The sequence below is a fragment of the Hylaeus volcanicus genome, chromosome 1 (genome assembly GCF_026283585.1).
Source record: "Hylaeus volcanicus isolate JK05 chromosome 1, UHH_iyHylVolc1.0_haploid, whole genome shotgun sequence".
NCBI lineage: Eukaryota > Metazoa > Arthropoda > Insecta > Hymenoptera > Colletidae > Hylaeus > Hylaeus volcanicus.
The window spans coordinates 15,593,185-15,612,396 of NC_071976.1; the positions used below are offsets into that span (position 1 = coordinate 15,593,185).

At 36.9% G+C, this 19,212-nt stretch overlaps 1 long non-coding RNA gene across 1 annotated transcript; it reads left to right on the forward strand.

Annotated features, from left to right (window-relative positions):
- The first annotated feature begins 1,606 nt into the window (after nt 1-1,606).
- Nucleotides 1,607-17,967, forward strand: LOC128882116 (uncharacterized). Its single transcript, XR_008458296.1, has 3 exons — nt 1,607-1,809; nt 17,398-17,492; nt 17,807-17,967. It is a non-coding gene; the product is annotated as an uncharacterized LOC128882116 (long non-coding RNA).
- Nucleotides 17,968-19,212: the final 1,245 nt, after the last annotated feature.

The window sequence follows — 19,212 nt, forward strand, 5'->3', positions numbered from 1 at the left end:
GCGAATAAAACGGCAATCGCTAACGCGACAAAAGTTTTATCTCGTTTTACACGTAATGCATCATTGTAAACATTTGGTGAAGCCTAGCCCTCTCTTTCGGCTCGTGCAGTCAATTTTCACCCTCGTCCGAAATCATCTTGCTTCATCCCTAGTTACACAATGTACTATTATACTATATAGGATCATTTGAAAAAGTGGACCCATACAACAAAAAGTTTTTTAAAGAATCGAAAATTAGAAATACAATAAGCTTTAATTGTGAAATATAAATATTCACGGAAATGTACCTTTACTCCTTAGATACAAAAAAATGTGTCCTCTTTTTGTACAAACTAAGCTAAATAAAAAAAATTATATTTAAATAACTAGAATCAAGTTAACAACCTCTAAAGCGTGATCTGCTCGTGCACTTTGAACGTTCGAATTATACGCTTATATGCGAATAAACGCGTTAAATATTCTGAAAATGGCGGATGTAAGCGGTCCAGATGACCGTGACGATAATCTCACCGGTAGCTTAAGATATGCTAAAGGTATAACTGTACCGTCTGGTCTCGTGATAACGGCTATCGAAAAAGGACATTACCTGTGCGCGTTATTGTGGCATAAATATTGAACACGGCGGCTTGTGACTACCGTGTTCGCGTGAAAACCTTATTTCACCCTGTCTTAGTGACATTTTCAGGCAGAGTGGTCTTATCTGCCTATCGTATCGGTCGTGACCGCATAAATTATTAATAAGCCATCGATACTCGAGCATGAACGTTCCGCCACGTGGTAACAGACACTTTACGATCGTGTTGTTTTATTCACAGACAGAATCGCGTAAACGAACCATGGTGTTGCGAACGACGATCCACTATATTTTTCGTGGAGTTATTTACTGCAGGGTCAATCATATTCCTCGGGGAACGTAGCTCTTGCTGAACACTTTACGCCCCGTTTATTCGAAGGAAGATACTCGTTGCTGGGGATAGAATCAAGCTTAATATTATATACATACACTCTCGAATTCACGTTAGTGTTAATGCGTAAGAATCACGACACTGGTTCGAATATTACTCAATCATAATAACGGTAGAGTAATCAGCAGTCTCTGTGTTCGCCAGGTAAAATGTACGGTCTGGATTACAGAGGTGACCTTTGCAAAGGGAAGTTAATTGTTTTCCTTTAATCTTGTTTAATACTTGAAAAGAATGAAATGGTATATTTATTTCCTCAAGAATGTACAAATATATATGGTATTCTTGACGAGACAGTTAAAATATAGTTTAAAAAATTACATGAATACATGAAATTCTTTATATGTGTACTATAAATATTCATTCGATAAAATAAAGATTTCTGAAAGGTATTTTTCATTGATATAAACATAAAATTTTAGTTTTAGTGTATATTAATAATTCGAACTTCTAAAACACTTGTCCCTTTTCGATTCTCTTCGTTTGTTTTCTGTTATTCAACCGTCACTTTTACGTCGCTTTGTAACGGAAAACGTATCTATGTAAACTATGTTACCGCGTCACAAGTGTCTGCACGAGTACGATGGCACACTGAATGTACTTGATATGCGATTTTATAGTCAGTAGAGTGGTGACACGTTCAATGTAATTGACACGCAATTTTATAGTCAATCTTGTGGCGCCAGAGTTCGGTATGGGCGTCGATGCGTGTGATTAGACGGGTGCACGTGGGATAATTGTAGAGTAATTACGTAGAAGCTGAATAACTATGAAGCATAGAAACTTGGAGACACTCACTCGCCGCGAAGTGTACGTTGACACTTATTTACATTTATTGGATTCGAAGGTACATACATATATATACCGAGTTTTCGAAGTTAAGTAAGTTAACGAATATTTTCTATTTTATTTTATTGCAATGTACTCAAAGAAACGTTTTTAAGTAACGATTCTATGTTTATATACGTCCATAGTTACGAATCAATCATCTTTTAAAATGCTAAAAATCAAATGCTACATCACATGTGATATTAGACTATTACAAACCGGTGACATAAATAAGACTTCTTATTTTTAATTTATTATCACACCTGAACAAATATTGAAAAAGGACGAGTAACTCTAATTCTAATGTATTGAACTTTCTTCTATTATTCATTGTTATTTTTTCATCTATAATTTAAATAAAAGAGCTTGTATGTAGTATTAAAATATATACAAAGATGTGCCTTTTAAGCACAGAACTATGTTTGAAAATAAAAAAAGAATTTGAAACTGTATGAATTATGAAAAAATTTTCGTGTAAATTACAGCCTTATTAAATGGTAAAGATATGGCAGAAATGTATCACATAAGTGACATAAAAAGTATTAATTTTATTTGTATCATTTTTCCGCGTGAAAAACACCGTAAAAGGTATTGTTGGAAAAATGAAAGTGAAAACATTGTAGTCCGAGAGCCCGCGACAGAAATGGGTGACTTATTTCGTTACACAAATGAACCTGTTTTCCGAAGATGATATGTCTCCCTAGTTCAGAAATACTTGGTTTGGCATGAATTCAGTGGTGCAACGCTTCACTATGGCGTATTATAATAATTTGATTTTTGGCCAAAATCATTACTATTGTAATTTTTAGTGTGTATTGTTGACATACCAAATTGCATAAAAAAGTTGGTCTGGCAGATTGTAAGCAATGCTATTGGGTTGTCTAGAAAGTTCGTGCCAATTTTTAAGAAAAATTCAAAGGCACATTTGAATTTTGATATATATTTATTGAATTATATAAATAGCATTTTGTTCCACGACCTTTCCACCTTTTAAGGGATGCACCCATGTTAATTGTTTTCAACCATTCCAATATAAACAGACGTGTATCACCTTCCAAAAATCGGCACGGACTTTCCAGACAAACTAATAAATGGGTCTGGCAGTCGGAAAACCTTGTCGGAAAAACGAAGTAGTTTGACTGAAATCATTATTTCTGAAACTTTTTGTATAAACAATATGTAACACATAGGGTTAGAGTTAGGGTTAGGTGATTTCAGTCAAACTACTTCGTTTTTCCGACAAGGTTTTCCGACTGTCAGACCCATTTAGCATCGATTACAATCTGCCAGACCAACTTTTTTATGCAATTTGGTATGTCAACAATATATTCTACAAATTTCAGTAATAATGATTTCAGTCAAAGATACTGTTATTTCTTACATATTTCCGACTTCTGGAGCGATGTACCGTTTGTGCTCTGCCAGTCTTTTTTATTCTTTAGTAGAAAACAGTCAAATAGCAAAAGAATATTTGTAATAATATTGGCCGAAATTTTATGTCGCGGGTTGTCGGACTATTGGATTGTCAAATTTCAAGTATTTCTTTCTCGATTGTAATTCAGAAACAGTTGATTAGGGCGAACATGCGTAACTTTTAACGCATTCGTGATGCAACTGTTGCGAGACAGTCACGTTTCCGCGAGAAATTGTGGATCGGCGAGGAAACGTGCATTCTGTAATTTACCGTTTCGCAGCGGCAGCTATCGGACGTTACCCGGCCCCGTTATTAATAATAACGGTCATTAACGATTATACGGCCGACAGTTATTAATTCTTGGAGGCGCGATTCGACGGGGCACGTCGACGGATTTGCCTCGTTTGTCACTGGACGACGATTAATGCATCGCCCGTTGCGTGAGCCGATCACGCCGGAACTTTGATATTCGAGGCATCGCGAGAGACGCGAGCACCGCAATGTTCTTAAGCGATTACCAGACGTACCTGTCGCTCCGACAACGAGCAGAAGCGGTAGTCACGGCTGTTTAACGAGCCATTGCTCGTTCTATGCGACCATCGATCTGGAATGACATAATTGATTCCAGATGTTCTTTGCTACTCAAAATTAATAAACGCCATTTTAACCATCGGAATTGTGATAGTTACCATTAAACAATTATTGTTTTAATTCCATTTCATGTTCTGTATATATTTTTAATCGCGCTTGTCATATTTGATTTTATATTTAATTCCATCGAATAACATAATTTGATCCATATAACCTTCGCTCAAAATTAATCAGTGCAATTTTACCCATCTTCCATTTCATATTTGTATATGTATTTAACCATGTTTCTTATATTTTGTTTAAAATTGTATTTTATTAACGACATAATTGATTCTACATTTTCTTTGTTACTCATAATTAATCAGCACAGCTTTTACAGTTGAAAATAGTTACAACTATAGAATAATTGCCTTATTCCTATTTCGTATTCTCGTATATTTGTGTATATTTTCACTTGCGTTTTTTTTTATATTTTATTTGAACTATGTATAACATGTTTTTGCACTGTAGCTCTTGTACAATGTACATGAATTAGGTTAAAAATTAAAAATATATTATGCATTATAATACGTAATGTATGTATACATCACATATCCTGTATTTAGTTTCTTTTTTTTTTAAAGAAATTACTTGCGTTTGTTTCTACCTCAGTTTGACTAATCTTACATTTGATCTGATCTTTTATAAAAGAAATTGTATTTTACCATTTACTATACTTAATCAGTGCTTAATTACACGTTTAGTTTATGGTTTCATTATTTAACTATTACGAGAATGACCCTAAATTAGGAGTGAAAACTTCAATATAAGCTTGTAATTCACATCGAAGCTTGTCATTATAGTTTACACTCACAAGTTCTTTGTTGAGTTGAAATTTATAATTTATAGTTAGAAATTAATGTTTCAACTTGCAGTCCATTTGAAACTGCTGCCAAGCTTCTGCTATTAAAAGTTTTCTCTAATATATATCCGTTAATAATAAAACAGGACAAATCTATTTATATATACGTCCCAGCATCTTTTTCAAATATACTCAGAAAGTGTGACGCCAATACAATAGCGAGCAATTTAATTTTAATACCACGCGATAATTTCAATTTAATGGATTCTATTATAATCTTTCAACTGAGCAGCGCAGTACGAAAATGGCTGTACGTAATTACTAGACTGCGGAAGTTTATGTAAATGCATATTTTTATAGGAAATAATTAAAAGAATTGGACCTAGACAGAAATTTGTTTTGAAATTAGAGTACTATAAAAATACATTTTTTATTTTACATATTTTGCATATTTATTTTTAAAAACATATCCAATAATATATAATTAATGTAGAAAGAATGTAGGATTTTATACAGTATCGAAAACTTTCTAATATTTTAAATAACGAAAATTTAAATACGCACCGATTACTTCGTGTGACGTAGAGCGATCGTTCTCCCCGTATAAATTAATTTTTACAGATAAACGCCACCAACTAACACCATTAAATTTGGAAAAAATGCTCGGAATTTATTGTCACACGAATTATAATACACCAGAATAATTGTAAAAAGTATTTTATATATGTGTACATAGCGAATATTCTGTAACATACTAATATATTACTTATTATACTACATTTTATTCAAGTTCTTCGTGCATATTTTGGATATATTTCATGCATATTTTGCATATGCATGTTACATATTTATCGTGCATAAACTTCCGCAGTCTAGTAATTACTTTTGACATAATTTGATCATCGATACAAAGATACCATCCTCGGGTGACGTAAAATTCTCTAAAGCCGACTTTATCCGACGTTCATTCCTTTTAACAAAAAGGAGAAAGACGTCTGTATCAAGATCCAGTAGATCGTTTTACCTAGAGATTATAAGGGATCGTCGCGTTTAGAAACCCGCTACCGATTGTAACTTCGCACCAGCCCTTCGTCAAATACGCATAAACACCTACGTGGACGGTCGATTATCGATTTCACAAAGGCAAACCTATGTTTATCGACATTCTCGCGATTCAAACGTATCCGTTAAATTTTATTTAACCACGATACCAGTAATGACATCTGCGAGTAGAGTGAAATCGTGTCTTTTGTCAGTCTGGTAAACCTGACAATTGCCTCTTTCGTCTGGAATTATATAATAATATGGCTGTCCGCCGTGAGACACAGGTATGTTCGCGTGTGTTTCCACGAAGAACTATTTTTTTTTACTATTCCATCGTAATGGAGTGCTTCCAAACGATACGAAAGATTAGTTTAGGACTGTGGTAGTTGGTTAACCGATAATTACGTGTCTGCTTCTGGTGATGCGGATTGATTCAACCTACAGTGTTCTTCTTCAATTTCACTCCACTTTTACAAGATAAATTAGAATTTGTGTAAGTATGAATTTTGTCAACATTTTGTCAATAGCGGAAAACGTATATTATCAAATAGGAAAACACGACTGCTCGGTTAATGACATTTTCAGACAGTAGAGAAAATTTGTTATATTTAAGGTTAAAACAATATCAACGGAAGATATTGAACTTTAATCAATACAGTAGAACTTCCATTACACTATTTGACTCGTAGCAAGATACGATTGTACGGTTAAGGGCAATTTCCGAATGACAGAATAACAGATGCAGATTCAGACATACTCTTAAGTATGAGTATTACTTAATCCATAAATTTATAAAAGAACCAATAAATAAGTTGTCTTTTGAATGATAAAAAATAAAATTCACTTTTATTTCGTTTGAAAGGTTTGTTAACGTACTTAACGACAGTAAGATTGCATTTTTGTAATACTCCAAATGATCTAAAAATTTTCTTTTAATCAACAAGAATGATAATGAATGCTTGAAAGATTTCTAATCCTATGCAATTGTACTTTGCAAGTATACGGAATCCGTAATAGGGATACACTTGAGGGTAATGTGGTATAGTAGAATAATGGAGGGCATTAAACCTTATGAAATTTGTTTGCATTATGATGCTCTGACCAGAGTTATAGCCTACTGCAGTTACAAATTTATACACTAACTGCGCTACAAAGAATATTAATGAAACGAAAGGAATATAGGAATATGTAGTTCCATAAATTGCTGAAATCCATAACATAAAATTCAACAAAGAAAAAAAGAAAACTCTTTTTTAATAATAGAAAGAAAAGTGATTAAAGTATGTGTGAATATGTGAAAGATAAGTGAAGAAAAGATATTAGATCATCTGCCGAGGATCTTTAAGAAGTTGAAAAGAATGATAATGATTTAATCTCCGATTAGTAAATCGCTGATGGAAAACGTTGCTAAGTTTTATTCGTATCATGACTTCATCATGGAGATTAGGGTACTAACAAGTTACACAAAATCAGTGAACATTTCTCAACAAATCTTTGAAAAAAATGGTTACTTTCATGCGCAACCAGCGGTTCCGTCGGCCCTCGTTCTTAATTTATTCCAAACAAGATACCCGGTACTTTGAAAACCGCTGACAAGCATGGTTTGAACAAGAACCAATAATTAACATACAGTATAACCAGCTGGTTAATTTGAATTTAAACGAGTCGGTGGTACAACCGATTTCCACGAGTCGTAGCAAGGGAACAGCTAGCGCGACGAAAATGTCGCGGCTCAAAGTTGCGAATGATTGTACAAGAGCTGCATTCCATCCCAAAGGTTCAGTAGAAATAGACGGTCGAAAATAGTGGTGGCTGACCGAATACGATCATTCGGTTCAATACGGTCAAACGCACCTCCCTTAATCCAATTCCGGTTCTACTCGATTCAAAGGCCTTTAATTCGAACACATGCGCGACCAGCTTAACGCTCGCAGCAAGTACAGGTTACCAGGACTGAAAAAGGAACGACCTCCAACCAGCTCTCGTAGGAGAGAAATGTCTGTCGGTGGAAAAGTCAACAGAGGATTGGAAGGCACTCAGTTTTTTCGAGGACAAACACAAGCAAAGATAGAACATTTTGTATCTGTTGACTCATTGCATAAGTCTGGATACGTTTCTAACAGGTGTCGCTTTTTATGTTATAACATGGCTTCAATTAATATAATAATATTGTTATTTCATATTGCATAAGTGCACATAACTATTGGTTACGTTTAGCATTTGTATTTATTATATTAGTTTATATGTTAAATGCGTAAACTATCAGATATATGTAGATATACAAATAACATTCATCGCTAAGCATGTGACATTCGCGATTGTTATTTTACTATGAAATTGGTTAGTTTCGACTGTACTCGAAGCACTGCTTGAAAATGAGCGGAAAGTATTTACATTATCGGCACGTTATGTTGTACGAGTTTCGGGAAGGTTCAAATGTTCCGATTACAATAAAAGATATACGTTTTATGTGCTTAAAGAATTTCGACTTTCCCAGCAATGTAATTAAAAAAAAAAACACTAACCGAGTTTAAAATGTATTCCAATTAAATATCGTTACGCCCAACGTAACATTTAAATAGACAATTAATATAGTACATGACTATTTACTTATTAAAGAACAGGAATTACATCAAACGTTAAAAACGTAAGATTCCTATGAGATTTACATTGAGTATAAATAAAATTTCGCAATAAACAAATTTATTCAGTAATCAATTCCAATGCATCGGTTTAATGCATTATCCATTATCCGAGTACAACGTTCCTCATTTCGGGACACGGGGAAACCCACGTGGCCCTCTTCCCACGTGAGCGTAGCATTGTCGGTGGTATCGATTCGAGTGCACGAGGTATCCACTCTTTTCTCGTTCGACGATCGTGTGGCACGTATGCAATTAGAAATTTCCTTTCACCGGCTCGTTGACACTAATCACACGTGGGTCTCTCTCTCCCACACCTCGCCGATTGTGACCTCGGCCGTCCATTCCGCCTCTATGCGCGAGCCGCTGCCAATTGGCTTAACGATCGCCCGCTAAATACCAATTACGAAACGCTTAATTACGTTTTCCGCGTAAAAGGATATACATATTCGCAATCGCGCTGTCGTCGATGCCCCATTACGTTGCGGAACGCCTTTTTCCCTTCGAAACGAAAGATCTCTACTCCGTGGAGTCCTTGTTTTACAGATCATTACCCGTATTGGACGCTTCTGCGGCGTCCGTTTCGGTTGAATGCATGTATGACACGTGGATTCAGGTTACTTTCAGCCATGTGGGAAAGAGAATTTGCCAGTGGCGCGCCCAAGAATCTAGCAAAGGGACCGCAACCATAAATTAATGGAGTTAACCTTTCGATACCTTACCGAACTCTAACAGGGAAACTAAAGGAAAAATTTATTTCACTCTTTCATGTAGAATTTAATTTTCTTTAAGGTTTATGTAAGAGTGATTCTAAAATATCATGTATGCATACGTTACTGTCAGGTCTGACAGGGTTAACAAAAGTCGCACCCCCTGTGGGACGCAGTGATTGTTGAAATTGACAGCTCAAAATTATTCTCATCGGGGTATCGTTTCATACCATTAGTTAATTCATTTTACGCTTAACACAACGTTTAATTGGTTTGAAAATAGCTGCTTGTAGCAGTGGTAATTATTTCTACAAATAATTAAGTATGAATGTGGGGTTAGCGATGATGTCGTACAAGCATCTTTTACAGAAACGTGATAGGAAATTGTAATTATACAGTGGGTGTAGAATGTATTCGTACACCCATCAATTTCCCAAAAAACTCTTGTGTGAAATTGTAGTTTCTTAACTTCTTTTTTTATAATCCATGATATTTTACATATTCTCGGAGATCTCTAAGATAGATATAGTCCAAACAACATTTACTAATTAATATAATTTGTGAAATTAACAAAAAATGTGCGAAAAGTGGGTAAAAGTATAGAAGCAATAAGTATTTGTACGATTCTTATGACGAACTATTTACAGTAGAGTTTGTAATGTAAACACATTGGTTTATTGTTCCGTACGAATTAAAAAACATCAAATTTCCAGTAAACTACTTTTGAAAAAGGTTCTAATAGAGGAATCGAAGAAGATCCCACTTTGAATAACTAATAATTTACTTAATTTAATGCTTACAAGAGTTGCAATAATTATAAAATCAAAAGGAAATCCCTCGAAGGAAGTATTATATACTTATAAATTAATGTAAATTTCTTTTTTTTTAATCAAGTTTTAAAAATTAAACAGTTGTGCGCATACTTATTGCTTTAACATTTCTATCGATTAATTGTTTTTTTTTCTTAATTTCGTAACTTACATAAATAGCTATTTTTTTTTTGTAATCAATCTATTCTAGAGATTTCCTAGAACATGTAAAATGTCATTGTTTATAAAAAATAAGTTAATAAATTAGAATTTTACACAGTTTTTTTGGAAATTGATCGGTGTACGAATACGTTCTACACTCACTGCATATGAGATTACGAATGTCACAAATACGATAGAACCTATCCGCATGTATATCAGAAAATCGACAAGTGTTAAGTAGATGAATGAATGTTTTTATAAGGATTGGTGCAATGACTTTGTGTTTGAAAAGCGATAATGTGTAATTTCTTTCATTACGTGATCACTCATTTTCAAAGTAAACTCGATTAAAGGTCAAAATTTCTAGTTGTTTCAATTATGACTCATATCGCTTCTTTCTAAAATGCCTATATATAAACACGAAAACAAAATTATGGCAAACACTGTTAAACCAGAAGCATCGTTATCGACATTGGTTGGTGCTATTAATAAATTGAGAATCCTTTTTACGCGTTGTCTAGGCAGTGCTGACACCGAAAGATGAAACAATTATCAGGGAAGACATGGAACCAGAAACTATTCTTCGAGGAGCAGCTCTTACAAGTAGTTTGCGTTTTAACAGTTGAATGTTTTCCTATTGCTCGTCCTTCTGTTTTCTCATAAATAAATAAATCACAGCCTTTGGGTTTAATGGTAGCCATTGTATGTTTACGTCTAGTGTCCTTTGTAAAATGTACTACGTCTAAGACCACTCGTGGCATACCATAGCAGTTAAAACCGAGATCTTTCCACCGAAAGTAGAATCTCCCAGATCTCGTGGACTTTCTGATGTATCCTAATCTCCTGAAAAGTTTTTTATATAATACTTTACTACTATGAACGAATCCCGGTCGACGAATGTTCTCTAACGGAATTCCAACATAGGTAGAACCTGAATTCAGTGGATTTCGTACAGATTCAGTCGATTAAATATAAAAAGATCCTAATGGATAATTATTATCGTTATTATTAAATGGATAATTATTATCGTTATTATTAAATGTCTCTATTGAGCGCACAGGTATACGGTAGAAATATTGCATAGAAGAATAACCTGTCCAACGTGAGACACAGCCAGAGGCTGCATTTCAAACAATTCCTAAACGCATGCATCGAGAGCAGAGGTATCCCTGACCACCCTAGCATTCGACCAAGAAAAACTCTCCATATAATTAGGATTTCAGGAGATATTACTCGCGTCTAACGATCGCTTCCAGACTTGTTCGAGTCCTGGCAGAGTCCAGAGAGCAGAAGGGGAGTAGCTCGAAAATCGCGTGGACTCGGCGGATTCTCACGGCGCGGTTCAGTGACTCTGGGGCTTGGGACCGTAATAGACATTCGTACCAGACGGAGAATCTCCGTTTCACGTGGTTCCAGGACGAACGAAAACGAAACGGACACGCAGAGCGAAACGCAGCGCTCGTGGCACGCTTTAATCTTCGGTAATGGCTAATCGTGGCAGGCCTAGGGGGCACGCAACAGCAGCAGCCACAACGAGAACTAGGCAACAGGTATTAGCAACAGGCTAAAATCAGTCCGTGAGTAGAGACAATCGTTGGAAACGGGACAAACGTATATTTCGACGACTGAAAATCGGTGGGTATCGGGGCACGAGCCCTCGGGCATCCAGAAGAATCGTTCAGCGATACGACTGCCGGGGCCGCGATGTTCGTCTACGATATTTTTTTCACCGGTGGAATTCATCGCAAACGATTCGTCGGCCCCCGTGTTCCGTTTAAATATCGGGATTCACGGCACTCAGACGAACTGTTCTCTATTATTTCCTGAGAGATCAGACCTGAAAGTATAACTGCACGTTGGTCCGACCGTTTTTCGGTTACGTTTCGTTTCCTCCTCTTTCCCGTTCGTTTCTGCCAATTCCAGATGCATAAAATCGACCGAATTCAGCCCGAATATATCGCATACTTAAATCCGATTCGAAATTATACACGAACCCCAAACCGCGAATTTTTTCTGTCTGTTCACTCCGCGTTAATCTTACCTGCCTCGTGAAAATGGTAATGAAATGGAATTAGCTGCCATAAATCCTTCCTGCGCCTCGTCTTATCTTTATCTTTTCGAAGCTCCGTGTCGCTAACCCCCTCCTTTGTTGTGTTTTTTCCATGTTCGATTGTGAGGTAAAATAGCGGCAGCGCTTGTGGAGGCACGCAAAAATTTATAACAAAGAGAAATCACGGAAAGAGAGATAATAGAAATCGTCAAAATAGAATTATCGATGGATATCGATGAGTATTTTCTAGACAAGCAGCAATTAAAAATGTCCACAGCTTGAACCAGAAGTCAACCACTCCTGTTCTCTGTATTTTTATCATTTGTATCGGAAACTATTGGTGTTTACGTGTGTGTCCAAATACACCGCTGAACTCTCGTACATATTTTCGAATAAAATGTCTCGAGCGATTGGAACTTCAGAGTGCGTTATCGGCGAAAGATTCACAGATCCATATCTTCCTGCATCGCGGAACCAACCAGCAAAATTACGTCGGCCATTCTTTCAAATGGCACGAACACCCAAGCGATGAATTAACGGACGTAAAAGGAATTTCGAGACGTGTACGTTCCTCGGTCGCCTTCTATGACCGTGGAAAAAAGTCTCTAACATCGTTACGACATTTTCTTGCAAGTACCTATCCATACGGTACGATACAAGTCGATTCTTGTCCCCGATGTCGTGGCAATCGTACTTTCATCGAGCTCCGAGCCTCTCTTTCCTCAACCTTCTCTCTGCCTCCCCCGTTCGTTCCAGGGCTTCCTCTTCCTCTTTATCGCCACCGTTAAAGTTTTATTGCGACGAGATCTGGCAGCAAATTAAGTCTATCGATGGACGATCAACGTCCCCACCCCGAGGGTTGCACGAGGACTCGCGAGCATAAGTCGTTAAAGTGACCGTAAATCGTTTGTAATTCACAACGGCAATATCGTTTATTACGATTTTATCGTTAAATCAAGGGAAAAATTAATACTTTCTACAAAAACTTTTTCCTGTCGACTAATTTCGAGCTAATCTCTCGACGTGTCTTGGAGGGTGAAGTCATTTATCGATGCTACACCTTTTTGCTACAAAGAGTATCTATGGAGTGGCGATGTTCTTTAACTATTGGGATCATCCCACGTCGAGTCCATCACTTTTTCGGACGATAGATTTTGTCAAAATTGAAATATACAAACAATGTAAAAAAAAAGGAATGAAAAACTGCCAACTTCGAAGGTCTGCACATTTTAAACAGTATCGAAAACAACAAGATGATGACTTAAACTCTTACTACTTTCACATACATACTTGGCAACACATTTCAATTTGAACGAAACTTAAGGAAACTTGTTTTTTAAACATTTTTCTTTAGTTACATATTCAAACACTTTAGCGATTCATTTATTTCGAAAATACAAGTCGAATACAGTTCGAAAATTCGATGCATCGACCAAATAGCTGGAAGTTACAACAACATTTGCCAGCAACTTATGTCTATCGATGGACGATGAATGTTCACCCAGAGGGTTGCACGAGAATGCGTAAGGATACGTCGTTAAAAAGACCGTAAATCGTCTGCGACTCGTAACGCCAATGCCATTTATTATAATTTTATTATGAAATCAATATATTAAGGACACCACAAGGGAGTAAGCGGATTATGATAATTCAGGGAGGCGCAAACTTGTCGCTTGAAGCGTCTGCTGAATTGACAAGACACGAGGCCCAAGTCTTTACGTATTGCCATAATTCTTAGCGAATATTGCCGCGAATATACTAAGTGAGCCCCACTTAAGTTAATGTTATGTTTTAAACGGTGTCGCGTGGATAGTGATTAATTAAGAATCAATTTCCTTTATTGACGTAAAAATAACTTCATCTTTCATTATGGTACGTGACGAAAATAAAATAATATAGAATATGAACACATTCGTCATAATTTGCTATATATATTATAATAAAGTTATAAGACACGCCTTTTGAGAATTGAACAAATTTAAAACTTTGCTCTATACTAATATTATAAATGCGAGAGTAACTTTGTCTAAACAGATTTCGATCAAATTAGGCAAGTAGATATTGGGTTGTCTGTAAAGTCCATGCCGATTTTTAGTAGGCGATACAGGTCTGAATATATCGGAATGGTTGAAAACAAATAACATGTGGACATCCCTTAAAAGGTGGAAAAATTGTGGAACAAAATGGTACATATATAATTCAATAAATATATATCGAAATTCAAACGTGTCTTTGAATGTTTCTTAAAAATTGGCACGAACTTTCTGGACAACCCAATAGATTGGATTTTGAGAAAGAACATAGGCTATATTTTATTTTGATAAAAATAAGGTTTCAGTTCGAAATCTCAATATTTGTAAATAAAGAATCAGAAATATCGATTGAGACATCTGTGTTACGGAAAATTTTATTCCTTGATTATTTATACGAATTAATTAATTTAAATTACGCAGTAAGTGATTGAATCTGTAGATTCATTAGATGTTCCTAGAAGGAAACACCGAATGTTAATTCTGCAAAATTACATGAATTAACTTCAGTGGGATTGCCTTCATCAGTTTCTCGATTAATCACATTCAGCAGCATACGATTAAACATAAACAAATTTTACACGTTTCGATTTTGTATCGTTTGAGTCTTTTATCGGTAAAACACGTTAAAAAACAAATGTCAATCTAAACAACTTGTTTCGCGTTCTTTAGGTTGACTTTTGCACATTACTGTTTCATTCAAAAGAGCCTAACAATATAAGTTTTAAACGTTTAAAATCAAGGCTTGATTTCCGACGAGAAATTAGAAAATGTTACAGCTTCTTTCTAGCCAAATTGTGCAACGAATTCAAATCTTTTAGACTCATCTGTTAATCTGTACGATAACTTTAAATAAATTAACACCGTTGATATACCAATTAACCATCGTTGATATACAAAAGAGGTATATTAGAGCATATATACCTCGCAGTATCTCGATGCAAACATTGATTCACCGTTATAAACATGAAGCATCTTCGTACTCACTTTGACTAAAGCGGGTACATCCTGTATCGAGAGTTTCATCTGTAATTCATTTCTTTAGTCCAGCTTTGTAGCTGCTCGCGATAGTTCGCTCCAAAGACCCCGTTTTTCGAGTGGAATTTCAATCAAGAGACTAATACAATTCCTGGGCGAGTTATCCGCTCAGGGCGTGAATAATGTTATGCAAGGTGTATTAGAAGCGGAGCCTCAGAGTGTCTCTAAATCTTTCGTCGAAAATGGGTGCCTCGAATGTCTATGAAAAGTTTCGTCTCTTGCCTCATCGAATCTGCAATTTAGAAATTCGAAGCGCTCGCCGCGCTTAAAAGGGCGATTGAACTTTCTCTCCTTTACGGTGTACCGATTTCGTCAGGTTTCCTAGCCGGGGAATTTATGCGAGCGCCCATCCTGGACAAAGAAAAGCGCGCCGCGTCGTCGTGTAACGCGCACCGCGGCTGTTTTTCAAAATTAATACACACCCGTGTCTCTCCGGTAACATTTGCGCGCCACGTATTATTCGCTCCGTTCAGACCTGTGTAAACTGTCACTTCCAATAAACGCGGCGTGGAAATGCGAGGCCTTATGGCTGCCGACGCAGCAGCCGCTTACGTGCCGTGAATTGGTCGGAGGATTTAGAGACTGACCGAGAACAGAGGCACCTTCGACGCCGGTGGTACCTTGAGGTATCTAATTACGACCGCTCCGAATACACGAGTTTCTACTTGCGTGATGCTTTAACGGCTCAACTCTCCTTCGATAGCCGTTGTAGCTGAGAATTCGACCGTGTTTCCACTGGACGCCTCCGACGTGTTGATAAATTCAGGGTCCTTCGAGGGATGCTCAACGCTTCACCGATCGAGAATCGATCCAATACTGGCTGTCACTCATTCAAAATTTATCTATCTTATTACGTACAAAGAATTTCCTACAAAAAACTTCAGGATTTCGTTTCTAATCACTCTGGCTTCGAATGACACCGATATGCATCATTGAGTTTTTCATATATTTATGTATGCTTAAAGATATATTTATAATATGTTATAAATCGTGCATAAATCCCATAATTAATGTTTCTGGAATTAGATAAATTATGTACGTTATCAATTTATGGTTTTATGTCGTCATTATCAATACTAGAACTATTCACACAATTTCAATGCTTGAATATTGTTTTAGAGTCCGAGAATAATGTGACGTTACCCTACACATGAAAGAAAAAAATGCTAACTTTGATAATATATACTATTACTGTGAAATACTGTGTATTTGCTGTCAACGAAAACAGTTTGAATACATTCATAATGTCTTGTGGAAATAAGATTACATTTGTCACTTCTCTGCCGGGACTTAGACAAGAAAGAATATTAGACAGCCTGAAACGAATTCTTGCATTCTTCAGTTTCGATTCATCTTTGAAAAATCTGAATACATGACAATTAAACTTACAAAATTAAATTATATAACGTCGTGTAACGGTTTTCGAGTCGAAGCGTTCAAATAAACTCGCTCATTTGAGAGCTGCCGTTTTCCTGAGTTTTATACATACATTGTATATACCTACTTCTCTGTCGATAGGTCCATAGATGACTGTGGTATTCCTTGGATGTTGCATTTTTACTTTCTTGCAATAAGCTCTCGTGCTTTGAAGTAGCGCTTTCAAGAGAGTGAAATCCGATCTGGAGTAGAATCCATCGCTTCCAAGAATTCATATTCCGATTGGAAACCGAATATTCAAAGGCAACGGTATATTCCTCGTCCACTCGTGCCACGAAACCGACTCATATACCGATTTATTAACGAGTCCCAAGTTTTCTAGCTCGTACGATAAATTACGAACCGCTTGTGTAACCGACGACAGACTAGACCTCTCGAAACGAAAGAAAGAGGCAGAGAACGAACGAATTTTTCATCCGCCGTAACTCCAGCGACCACGACGGTCATTAAAACCGACGAATCGAACCGTTCCTATTGGTTTTAATTATATGTCGTCATCGCGCGAACGTTCAATTCCGAGGAATCCACATTCGACGGCCACTTTTGACCCAGCGTCGCGCAACTAGCGACCGAGATAGACGTAATTTGTAAACGCTGAAACCGATTCGAAGAACGAAAACGTTTCCAGTCATTACTCTTCAATGGCGAAGCGTCTTACTATTTCGTATGACTTTCACTCACCGTATATATTAGAAGCACATTTTTCATTCTTGATATGCTTGCCATATTTTAAAGGGGAAAGACCTGGTACAATTCATACTCATGAATAACTTATTTTCGTTGAATTTTGCTCTTACCACATGATGCAATATTTACTCATTTATTTCAATAATTAACAGGTACAAAAATAGGAAACTCAGTTTGTACACAAATTGACAATTACTTAAAAATAAAAATTAGACATAGTAAAAGAAATTCTACAGGAAACTATACTGTAAGTAGTCATATTGTTTAAGAGCATTGATACATTAGGTGTAGCGGAAAATAATGTCGTTTTTACAATTTTAAATACTTGTTTATCGTTCATCAGCTCATTGATTTTTATCGATCTGGCATTGACAATTTGCACACTAGATGGCAAAAGGCTATTGATAACGGGAGCGATTATACAATTAATAATTAAAAATAGAAATTTATAAAAAATTTGTTTGGATTTAATGTAAAAGAAACAACATTACTTTCCAGTCCACCTAATATTACCTCAAGATTGTAATGGGGGTGAGATTCTTATAGGAAACATTTTTTTAGGAATGGCTTCACTGTGATAAAGATGATAATCGTTCGGGGCTTAGTTGCCGTGACGAAGCGTGCAGTGTCGTCGACGTGAGCGGCATTTTGCATATTTCATGCCATCCTGGATCATCGGCGTTAACTGCCACGAATCGATTACAAATGAAAAACGACCATAATTAAATGACCCGTTAATTAATTCCGAATATGAATTTATTTGTCGCCGAGGAGACGGAAGGATGGTCGGCCCCCCTCGTTAGAACCGTTTAATTCCTCGACGTTGGGCCCTGGTGACCTCGGATTTCAAGTAAAAAATATACGACTGCCACGGAAGATGAATTCCTTTCATTCGTCGTAAGCCTTGGTCCCCATCTATATTTTTTAAATCAATACTATACTTGATATGTTTTGTTCTTGGGAACCTCTATACGCGAACCTTAGCCCGTTTTGAAGCATATTGCTGAATCAAGACAATTCTATTTTTATTTTATTCTTAACTTTTTGCTCCCTAGAAAATAGATTTCTTAATTATCCACCCATCAAAGAAAGTATATTAATAAAATATCTATCGAGAGACGAACGCCGAACTACATAAATTTCAAATGATAATAGTTCTCATTTTCTAGTCATATAGAGTTAAAAAAAGTGCCAACTCACACAATTCTGAGTTTAATTATACGAAAATGTTAACTATCCCTTAACATTCAGGCCGATGATCGCATTCGGTAGCGTTCTGTCTTCACGTTAAGAAATAGCTCAGCGAGATCTCGGGTCGTCACCTATATTTTTCCCCCGGTTAGCGTTCAAAAACACACGGCTGCCGGATTGAGAGAATTCCACGGTCGAGCTTCCCCTTTCTGCCTTGCTAATTTCTCGGTTTCCAGCGAATGCTAGGTAAGCCGTGGGTGGTGGTGAGCCCCTGAGCAGCGGGAACGAGAAGGGTGGAAGCAGAGAGGGCTCGAGGCGCGGAGCGAGGTAACACGAAAGGCGGTAGAAACGAAAGGGCCAGCTAAAGCAGCCCGGTGAGAGAGGGACGAGCGGATTCCTTCGATTCAGTTCGGTTCGAGTTAGCTGGATTTGGCGAATACGGCTCGTTTGTAGTGCGCCGAGGAGCCCCGCGGCGACTGCGAGCCGTGCCGAGCGGAATGAAACCGACCGTGGCTACATACTTGATGGTGATGGGACCAACCACCTTACAAATAGCTTCAAAAATCCTCATCGTCTAGAATTCGGTTTTTTCACAGAGGACAATCATGTCCGTTACGCGGGCCGGGATCCGAGTTGCACCAGGAACAGAAATAAGTTGCGTTTAAGGAATTTCTATCGGATCGCTAACGATAGAATCTTAATTATTGCTAAGAAGTTTCTATGTCTATTGAGGTACCTACAACGATCTAGGTCAGAGGTTCCCAACGGGGTCGGTA